This window comes from Hemitrygon akajei, chromosome 9 (assembly GCF_048418815.1).
Source record: "Hemitrygon akajei chromosome 9, sHemAka1.3, whole genome shotgun sequence".
Lineage (NCBI taxonomy): Eukaryota > Metazoa > Chordata > Chondrichthyes > Myliobatiformes > Dasyatidae > Hemitrygon > Hemitrygon akajei.
Genome location: NC_133132.1, coordinates 113785412 through 113794619, shown reverse-complemented (window position 1 = coordinate 113794619; position 9208 = coordinate 113785412).

Below are 9208 nucleotides of genomic sequence, written 5' to 3'. Positions count from 1 at the left end.
TCCATGACCGCTGGACTAAGTGTGTAAATGCAGGAGGGGACTATGTTGAAAAATAAATGTGCTAGGTTTTCTAAAATTGACTCCTCCTACCTTAGGCCACAAACTTACCAATCACCCCTCATATTAGACCATAAGACAGACAGAGGCTATTCAGCTTGTTAGATCTTCTCTGCCATTCCTTCATGGCTGAGTTATTATCCATCTGAACCTCGTTCCCCTATCTTCTCCCCACGAGCTTTGACTTCCTGACTAATCAAGATCCTATCAGCCTCTGCCTTAAATATACCCAATGACTTGGCCTACTCAGCCATCTGTGGCAATGAATTCCATAGATTCACTAACCTGTGACTAATGAAATTTTACCTCATCTGTTCTATATTCTGAGGTTGTGCCCTCTGATCCTAACTCCTTCGCTATAAGAAACATCCTCTGCACATCCACTTTATCCAGACCTTTCAATATTCAATAGGTTGCAATGAGATCCCTCTCATTCTTCTAAACTACAATGAGTACAGGCCCTGATATATCAAATACTCTTTCATTCCTGGGATCATTCTTGTGAACCTCTTGTGGACCTTCTCCAATGCCAACACACCTTTTCTTAGATAAGGGACCCAAAACTGCTCACAATACTCCAGATGTGGTCTGACCAATGCCTTATAAAGCTTTAGTATTACATCCTTGCTTTTGTATTCTCGTACTCTTGAAATGAGTGCTAATATTGTATTTGCTTTCCTTATTGCTGGCTCAACCTACAAGTTAACCTTTAGAGAATCCTACACAATGACTCCCGGGTCCCTCTGCACCTCTGATATTTGACTGTTTTCCCCATTTCAAAAATAGTCCATGTCATCATTCCTTCTCCCAAGGTGCATGACCCTGTACTTCACTACATTATATTCCATCTGCAGCATCTTTACAAATTCCCCCAATCTGACTAAATCTTTCTGCAGACACTCTGCTTCCTCAAAACTACCTGTCTATCTACTGGAGAAACTCAGAATGTAGACTAATGAGACTTCCAGAATGTAAACTTGAGAGACTTAGAATATGGACTTGAGAATAGATGGTATTCTTACCTACAGTCAACTGATGTCAAAATGCCTCTAATCATCCTCTGCTGGGTCCATCACTTGGCAGGGTCCTTCTGTCATGATGTTCATTGGCAATATTGGAACCCAGGTACAGAGGGAAAACAGACTTTGATGTAACAATATCAATGAGAGTTTACACATAATAGCTCCAAAAGAACATCATTGGATCAGCTGTGGGATACCACAGGAAGTAACACTCTCAGAACTAGGACCCCACCCCAATTAGTACTAATTGGGCATCCTCTTAAATAATACAAATAACACAGAATCCCTAAGCCTATCAAAATAAACTTAAGCTTGAACAGAAAGCACCAGAAGACTGCATTAAAAAGACTCAATCACTTTAGAAAAACACAAGAATCTCTAAACAATTAATGACTCTCATTAAACAATTGGCCAATTCAGCTACTCTAAAAACCTTGGAGCCCAGTGCCCTCTAGTGCCCTGCATAGGTCTGAAGAGTTTATTACATGTTTCATGTTAATAAATTATGAGATTACTAATCTTTAGGCAAAAAATGACAGCAGTACATTATTTGTTTAAAAGATTTATTTTCATAAAATCTGAGTATGGCTGGGCACCACATTGAAAGCAATGTGAATGTGAAAGAGATTAACTATCTTTAGCTTAGTGAAAAACATTGCCTGCTGAAATGATAAACTAATGGCAACAGACATAGTAATCCAAACTTGGCAAGGACTGTTTGTTGAGAAGAATATTTTAAAAATAGATTAACATGCTGATGTAGAATTAAAATATGGATATTGATGCATTGTTATCACATATTTATGGAAAATTATAATAGTAATATTCCTTAGAGGTTTGAGAGATGTATGCAGCTGAGAGTGAGGAAGTGAAAATTCTAAAGAGAAAATCATACAGAAATACCATACATTGAGAAGGATTTGATGAGTTCTTTGAGCATCGGATCAATAAGAGTTTTTCTTGCACTGGTAACCTACTGGAAAGTTTGGTTGAGTAATGTCTGTTCCCAAGAGCAATCTTTGCAGAAGTTTTGATCTCAAAGCTGATATTCATAAGAGGAATCTACATTAGAAATCTTTGCTTAGCTAGAGGGGAATATCATAGATATTCCTTTTCTCATGTTTGCCAAGCTTGCTTTCTAAACAACAGCAGCTGCGATTTGTAAGATCACAAACAGTTGTAAGTAAACTTCTAAACAATATTACTTTGTTTAACTTCTGCCCATAAATGGAAGTCAGTCTTCAGTTCTTAAAATGTAAATGGAAAGCTGTAATCAGCTTGAAGATTAAAAAAAATCTCTATTGAATAGCTTTGAAAATAGTTCTGTAATAAGAAGACGCTGGCAGTGGAAAGTCACTACACCTGCTTTACTACAGCTCTAGAGTAAAGTATAAGACAATAAGTTGTTTCAAACAGACAAGCTGACTCTATAAGTTGCTTAGTTCGAGGAAACTTGCAGAAAAGATGGACAATGTCATTTAGCATATTAATAACTTGCGTGTTTATAGTTGGGAGTTTATCATGTGCATGTGAAGTCAGCCAAGTAAGATAAAAAGGGTATAAATATAGAGAGCAGATAAGATTTATTAGGAATGGGGCAAGGAGCATCGAGGTATGTGACATAAACTTGTTTGATGGATATTCGCTTCCAGGTCTGGGGGAATGTCTCTTGTTTCGCCAAGCTTAGCATTCTAATCACAGTAGCTGCCGCTTGTAAAGATTAAACAGTTGTAGGTTAAACTTCCACTGTATACCTTCTGGTCATAAATGGGAGCCAGTCTTCAGTTCTTAAACTATATATGAAAATCAATTATCAGTAATGAGTTTGAAAACATAGCTTTGGATATACATTGTCGATAGAAAGCAAGCGGTTATGTCATTACTCCTGTCCAATTGCTGAAGAGGTGCAATATCAGTTACTTAGTTTGGTTTATTTCAAACCTTATTCGTTTAATTCTAGGAAACCTGCAGATCAGAGGTAATCATTTATCATATCAATAACTGATCTATGAATAAGTTGGCATATTTATGCATGTTTATTACAGCATTAATTGTGGGTAGCTGCAAACTGTGTCTCCAAGATGCTTGTAAACTGTTTGTGTTCAATGGTATCTGAAGCAGTATCACATGTGTGAAGTCACCCAAGTGGGAAAGAGACTATAAATGTAGAGAGAAGTTCAGGCTTATTAGGAATGGGGCAAAGAACATCAAGAAGCATGAAAGAAACACAAAGTAAACTAGAGTCCATCCCCTGGCTTTGATTTCCGTGATGGATGACTGGCTCATTTTCATCATTGGTATGTCTTTCCAGCTTATAGGATTTGTACCTGTGTTTTGGAAATCCTTTGTAGTTTAGAAATGGTTTGTAATTTTTAAGTCTTTATAAGATGGAAATCTTCTGTTAGTTTTAAATGTGTTTTAAGAATATTGCTTGGATTTAAACATGTATCTAAAATAAATGAACTGTATTTAAACTACAGTACTTTGTAAGCTGAACGTATTTTCTCTTTGATAGTGAGGAGGTGCCCACCACTCAAATAATGGGTATTGGCAGCTAAACCCACTGTGGAGAATAAACAGGGAAGTGAACTAGTCTTTGAAGATTTGGCAGTTACAGTGTAATCTCCCTCTAGTGAGGGTACTTATTGGTATTTATATCAGATAGGGTTAAAGGTCTTCATTTGAGTTTAGAACTTTATGGCCAATGCCATCACAATACATGAAGTGATTGTTTGGACGTAAAGTGATGCTAGGCACAGGGGCGCCTGTACATAGGGTGATTGACAGTAAATGATAAAGTATTGGTGATTGGGGTTTTGTCAGGAGGTTAGTGGGTGGAGGTGTTAATTAGCCATACTGTTTGGGGAATGTCTCTGCTTTTGAGACATGTGGTCCTGGTGTGGATGCTATGTAACCTCCTCCCTGATGGGACTGGGACAAACAGTCCATGACCAGGGTATTTCTGGCCTTCTGTATATATGTCCTTGATGGCAGATGGGCTAGTGCTAGTGATGTGTTGAGCAGTTTTAACTAACTTCCTTTCCTCCACAGTGCAAATTATTTCCTATGCACTGATGCAGTATGTTAGGATACTCTCTGCTACTCATCTGTAGAAGATTGTGAGTATTGATGCTCCTGTGTTAATGAACAATTCAAGAAACAAACATTGAATCGGATTTTAGCCCATTGAACACACAGTTCGTTCTTATGGGTATTTATGTTGTTAATGAACATTTCAAGTGATCTGTGTAATGGGATTTTGTTTGCATAATGATTGCCTGTTGCTAAATGGTGATTAATTGTTGGCAATACAAGAACTATCCTTTGCTTCACATGGAAAGTCAAAGCCTTGTGGATCTCTCTGCATCAGATACATTTCATTGATTAAATTCTGATGTGTGTTATCTGCAGTGTTTTAGATTCTTGAGGCACATAAATTATTATCAGTGTGTAGAACTAAAATATATTTGGATCATTATGTTCCACTGATGTTGGTGGGGAAGGTGACAGTGGAGGCATTTTCTCTGCAGTTGATGTTGTTAGAATATTGGGGGGGGGGGGTCATCAGCTAACTGATATTGTAAATCATTCCTGATTTCCTTTTGTTTCCCCACTTTCTTTTGTCAAAGAAGATAGGAAGTTAATTGACACGAAAACACTCTGACCCCTGGAAGCGACTGATGTTGCAGTAGAAAGCTGAGCTTGGCAAGTAGCACCCTCCCCCCCTCCTTCCGCCCGGAAGACCTGGTCAGTGAATATCTATCACAACTGGAGCAAGTTCAATGAGCCATTTGGCTTATTCCTGCTTCAATTCACACATTTATATGAAATGGGTGGGGTTTAGATAAGCGTTTAAATCCACTAAGAATCTTAATAATGCAATGGGAAATTCCACTTGCATGAATACATGGTATTTCCTTTACTGGAAACAAATGGGCCAGTCACAAGTCACTTGTGAACAGTTAAAACGGTTGCCAAAATTCGGTCACTGAATTAATCCAACAGAGTGCAACATTTTATTTCAACTGCCCTGGGTGGGTAAAAATTCATATATGTACTAGCAACGAAAACCTCAAATATCTTGCCTTTTGCAGTGGACTAACTGGATTTGCGACAAGTTCTTTAATAGCTATCACTGCTTATTCCTTATTTACGTCTGATAGTAAATTAGATGGGAGAGAATGGGTTGGCAGGGAATGTAACTGTAGTTCAAACTGATCTTTGATGCTGCATTGTTATTGGAAGCTCTATTACCCACTTTTAATCTGTTTTTGTTTGGTCCACTGGAATCAATTTGGTGGCAGATTGAAGTTTTGTTGTATTTGCAAACTGTTGTCTGTGTATATGGGCTAATTTTTGTTCACCTCAGGTTGGAGTGATCTATAATCTTATCATAGCCTACATTAAGATAAGTATCAAGCCAACAAACTCACCCTGTTAATTTTGCATCCTTAGTTTACTTAAATGCCCCAGAGTCAGTAAACTGCTTCCTTCCCAGTTCTAAATACCATTCCTAAGAGCTGCAGTAGTTTGCAGCTATCATACAGACATGTGCAGTAAGTTATCACATTTTCTAAAAAATGTTGTAGCAAATACACAAAATAAAACCATTGATTCCCCTTCTCTGAAGAAAGATAGTAAATATGAAAGCCCAAAGATCAAATCTTTCAGATGCCCAGCTGTGTAAAGTCTATTTTTTATGATTATATTGCAAGATATTTGAATAATAATGCTTCCACATCAATTTCTTCTGTTTAAAAATATAACAGTTTTTCAAATTATGATCTTCAGTGCTTAGGAAAATATTTTATTAAGAGTTTGAGGAGAATTGATATGTTACCAAAGTCTCTTGCATATTTCTACCGGTTTACCATGGAGACCATTCTAACTGGTTGCATCACCATCTGGTATGGAGGACCGCTGGACAGGATAGGAAAAAGCTGCAGAAAGTTGTAAACTTAGTCAGTTCCATCATGGACACTAGCCTCCCCAGCATCGAGGATACCTTGAAAAGACAATGCAGCCTCCGTCATTAAGGACCCCTATCACCCAGGACATGTCCTCTTCCCATTGCTACCATCAAGTCAGTGGTACAGAAGCAAGAAGACACACACTTAATGATTCAGGAACAGCTTCTTCTCCTCCACCTTCAGATTTCTAAATGGGCAATAAACCCATGACCACTTCTCAGAATTTTTTCTGTCTTTTTGCACTACTTATTCAATTTATTTTTTTATATATACTTTTTGTAATTTATAGTTTTTTTATTTCTATGTATTGAAATGTACTGCTGCCGTGAAACAACAAATTTCATGACATGTGCTACTGATATTAAACCTGCTTCTGATTCTGACATCATTAAAGACATATCCTACCACTTTAGGCAGAGATCAGGATAGATCTGTTTTGTCACTTAAACTTCTGGTTAGTTGTGTATTCATGGAGCCATCCTTCAACATTGTACTAAAAGGGGTATATCTTGGGTGTCTGGCTTTTGGCACAGACACCAGTAATGAATATTCAAAGATGTTCTACTCATTAGGATGTGCTACCAATGTGAATATGTAGTATGTAATTCCAAATTTTAAAGTTAAGTAGGTGATTACAGCAAAATGAAACTGTGGTAATGTATGGCTATTTGAAATACTGTCACTGTCCTGTCAGCTTGAATGGAAAAGCCTACAAAAAGTAGTGGATACAGCCTAGTCCATCATGGGTAAAGGTGTCTCCATTGTTGAGCATATCTACATGTAGCACTGTCGCAGGATCAAGGACCCCACAATTCAGGCAATGCTGTCTTCTCGCTGCTGTCATCAGAAAGAAGGTACAGGAGCCTCAGGACCCACACCACCAGATTCAGGAACAGTTATTATCCCTCAACCATTAGGCTCTTGAACCAGAGGGGATAACTTCACTCATCCCAACACTGAACTGTTCCTATAACCTCTGGACTCACTTTCAAGGGCAGTTCATCTCATGTTCTCAATGCTTATTGCTTATTTCTTTATTCCTATTTTTTTCCTTTTTGTATTTATTTGCAGTTTGTTGACTTTTGCACAGTGGTTAGTTGTCTTGTGTGCAGTTTTTCATTGATCCTATTGTGTTTCTTTGAATTTACTGTGAATGCTATAAAAGAATAAATCTCAGTTTTGTATATGGTGACATATATGTACTTTGATAATAAATATACTGTGAACTTTGTACTTACTTTGAACCAGTTCAGCTATTCTCCTCTGACCTCTGTCATAAACAGTGTGTTTTCTCCCACAGAACTGGAAGTCCTTTGCTTTTCACACAAGTCTCTATAAAGTCTAGAGACTGTCCTGCATGTAAATTCAGGAGATCAGCACTTTCTGAGATACTCAAACCAGCCATCTGGTGCCAACAATCATTCTGTGCTCAAAGTCACTTGGATCACATTTCTTCCCCATTCTGATGTTTGGTCTGAAAAACAACTGAACCTCTTGACCACAACACACACGAAACACTGGAGGAACTCAACAGGCCAGGCAGCATTTTGTGTGCGTTGCTCAGATTTCCAGCATCTGGAGATTTTCTTTTGTTTGTCTCTTGACCATGACTGCATGCTTTTATGCACTGAGTTGCTGCCATATGGTTGGCTGATTAGATATTTGAATTATTGAGTAGATGTACAGGTCCACTTAATGAAGTGGCCACTGACTGCATGTCCCAGTTACAACTTCCATGTTGCTCAGTTTCATTCAGTCATAACAGTTTCAATTAATTATTCTTGTACTTTTAGTGAAAGTGTTTGCTTTAGGGTTTAGAGCACCAAGTTGGCAGAAATGACAAATAAAACAGTGCAAGCCACTGAAGTTTTAGACAGTTTTCCAGTCAAAGAAATAAAAATCATTTACCAGACAGTACCAATGTATCTGGAAATACATGCTTCAAAAATACAAGCTAATTGTTTGGGCCTTTTTCTGCCTTGTGCAAAAGAAATTTCTTTCCACTTGATGTTTTTGCTTCTAGAGAATACAACACACAAACAGACCCTTTGGTCCATCTAGACCATGGCAAAACCATTCAAACTGTCTACCCCCACCAACCTGCACGAAGGTGTTTACCCTCCACACCCCCACCATCCATGTACCTACCCAAATTTCTCTTAAATGTCGAAATCTAGCTCACATACACCACTTGTGTCGGCAGCTCATTCCACACTCACAGCCCTCTGAGTAAAGAATCTTCACCTCATGTTCCCCTTAAACATTTCACTTTTCACTCTTAACTCATGACCTCTGATTGTAGTCACACCCAACCTCAGTGGAAAAAGCCTGTTTGCATTGACCCTATCTATAACACTAATAGCTTTGTTTACCTTTATCAAACATCCTCTCAATCTTTTATGTTCTAAAGAATACAGTCCTAACCTACACAATCTTCCTTATAGTTCAGGTCCTCCAGACCTGGCAAAATCCTTGTAACTTTTCTCTGAACTCTTTCAACCCTTTTTTTTTACATCTTTCTGCAGGTAGGTGATCAAAACTGCACACAATACTCCAAATTAGGCCTTATCAACATCTTATATAATTTCAATATAAAATCCCATTTCCTTACTCATTATATTGATCTATGAAGGTCAAAGTGGCACAAGCTTTCTTTGAGACCCTATCTACCTGTGACGCCAGCTTACAATGAATTATGGACCTGTATTCCCAGATTCCTTTGTTCTATCACACTCCTCAGTGCCCTACCATTCACGGCATAGGGCCTACCTTGGTTGGTCCTACTGAAGTGCAAAACCTCGCACTTGTCTGCATTGAATTCTGTCTGCCATTTTTCAGCTTGTTTTTCCAATGGATGTTGATCCCTCTGCAAGCCATGATAGCCTTCTTCACTATCCACTACAGTCCTGATCTTGGTGTCATCTGCAAATTTGCTGATCCAGTTTACCACATTATTTTCCAGATCATTGATAGAGATGACAAACAACAATGGACCTACACTATTAGTTCTAGTCCTCCTGTCAGAGAGAGAACCATTTACTACCACTCTGTGGCTTCTCCCACAAAACCAACGTCTAATCCAAATTTACTACCTCATCTTGAATGCCAAGCTACTGAACCTTCTTGACCAGCCTCCCCTTAGGAACCTTATCAAATGCC